Source organism: Triticum aestivum, chromosome 1A, assembly GCF_018294505.1.
Source record: "Triticum aestivum cultivar Chinese Spring chromosome 1A, IWGSC CS RefSeq v2.1, whole genome shotgun sequence".
In the NCBI taxonomy this organism is placed as follows: Eukaryota; Viridiplantae; Streptophyta; class Magnoliopsida; order Poales; family Poaceae; genus Triticum; species Triticum aestivum.
Genome location: NC_057794.1, coordinates 21,186,002 through 21,188,495, shown reverse-complemented (window position 1 = coordinate 21,188,495; position 2,494 = coordinate 21,186,002).

Here is a 2,494-nt window from a genome sequence, read left to right as displayed (position 1 = left end):
TGAGTTGATCAAGAAAATCAATCAGGTGTGGTTGTAGTACATGCATATGTTTACGTACCACAGTTAGAATAAAGGGAGAGATAGAGTGGATTGCAAAAAGAAAAAGGAGAGATAGATTGCTTAAGACATCTTGGACTCTCCAACACGTATAGAAATAGAACACCTTTTTCTATCATCGTATATTAACCGCAAGATTATGAACTAACGACTAATATTAGAAGTTTTCTAGGATTAACATTGCTGGCCAACTACCAATACATAGCTATTCTATTGCTCTACCCATATAACCTGCCCTACGCTAGTTTTCACTCTCTCTCTAGAAAAGGAAACATTTAACCGAATAAACAGTTTTGCATAAATATTAAAATTATATAGAGTACTCTGTTTGAAGTAAAAATAGTCCATATAGTGTGTGTAGATAGATTGCCTTAGCAGTTGGAAAAAATGATATATTTTCCTGTAGATAGAAGGGTGGATCTGTGAGATGGATAAAGGTATAACGTATAAAAACTGTCATTCAGATGTGCCGAATTGTGCTTTGTATTTCTTGCCATTTGTTCATTCATAGGAAAGGCAATTAAGCCCCCAGCAGGGTGAAGAAGAAACATGTGAAAGAGATCCTCTATGTCAATTTTTGAAAACAGCAATGCCGATATATACACGTGGAAATATATTGCCTCACCCATAGGTGTTTCAGGAGAGCAAAGAGCACTGGGAAGCATCACGAAATACGTAAGTAATTTGGTATTTGTACCGGAAACAAAATAATTTGGCATGGCGCACAGCTGAACATATCTTCGGTACGTTTCGTTCTGCTTTAATTAGATCTGACAAAAAGTGTGAATAGCCTATATGATAGCATAACAAAAAATATACAAATATCCTAAAAGGTTCCTAGTATAACTCATCAAGTGACTTATCTATAAAGATTGGAACTTGATCACATATATACTTAAGCTCCTGCAGGAAATAACTGAAAATATTAGTGTATTTTCCTCTGCAGGCTCTATTCTCAAAGCATGATATAAGTATGTTACGTAAAACATGAGAAAGTGGAACAGATCATAGAGTAACACAGTAAATATTAGCAGTACCACCTATTCCTGATTGTCCTCAATGTCTAATACGACTATTTTCTGTTGAAGCCATAACATCAATGGAAGAACTGAAATCTGAAAGTTGTGAGCATAACATGAACGATTTGAGCAGGGTATTATAGGAAAATTATAAGAGTAAATGTATTGTCAGGCAGATAATTAAGGACACATAGCTATGTCACTGATATCATGCTTTTATAATAGAGCCCGTCATGGCTAGTCTACTGCAGTTCATTCCTTAGCAACGTCACTGATTGCAGCAGGCACCCAATATAAATCGAACAGCCATCGGTACACCTCCTCCATTGTATCTACCATCATGGATAAATTCATCAACTGAAGACGCTAGATTGATGCGTGGCCAGAACTTGGAAGGTGGAGAGATACAAAGTATGTAGAGCAACGGGATCAATCTAACTTGTGCAAACACTGTTGCAGGGATTGTGTGCTGCCGCGGGAGGAGATGCAGACCACCCCTGGTGGTCGTCCTCGTTCTTTACAGTGCTCTAGATGGGCATCTACAGGTTCAATGTTTTTAATCATCTGTTTTGGATAAATAAGATTTATTGGGAGTTTGTGATTATAACGGGAGGTAGAGTACATCAGAGATTTAAAGATAATGGAGTACTTGCCTGCAGTGTACGGATAGGAGTGACCGGGGACAAACTCTAATAATGTAGGGTGGCGCCATCTCTCTGCTCATAGTTCCTCTACTTGATCTGAAGTTTCACCAACAATGGTGGATGTCCGATCTGATTCCAACTTGTTTGATGTGCCTCCTTCTGCATTACATCTTCCATTTAATTGGAGTTTGCTTAGGTCTTGAAGTTGAGGGGATTGAACGCCTTCTCGTCAGTCAACATGGATTGCATCTTCGTTGGGGTGTTGGGGTAGTGACGATCCAACATGGATGAAGATTGAAAAGAGATTGGTTGGAACACTTTAGATGGTTGTTGCTAATCGGATGAGGAGAAGGAGAGCTAGGGCTCTTTTTCTCTCACCGGCAGGATTGGCGAAGGAAGAAGTTTGCAAAGGGATTTTTTTTTCTTCTATTCTAAAAGAATTTCACGTGAGACAACAGCCTACGTTTTTTTTTTCTAAAAGAGCTATACGTGGGACATCAGCCTAGGACTCCTAATTGCACGTGGGATAGCAGCCAATTTTTTCCCTAAAAGTGCTATACGTGGGACATTAGCCTAGGACTCCTAAGTTACCTCATCCTTTTTTCCCTAAAAGTGCTATACGTGGGATATTAGCCTAGGACTCCTAAGTTAGCTCATCCAACGGCTCTAGATGATTAACTTAGAGATCGTACGAACAATTTGTTTAGTTTTGAGGACTACATGCAATTGATGCCCTGTTTAATCACAAAATCAAGGGTTTGGACTAATTTTTAT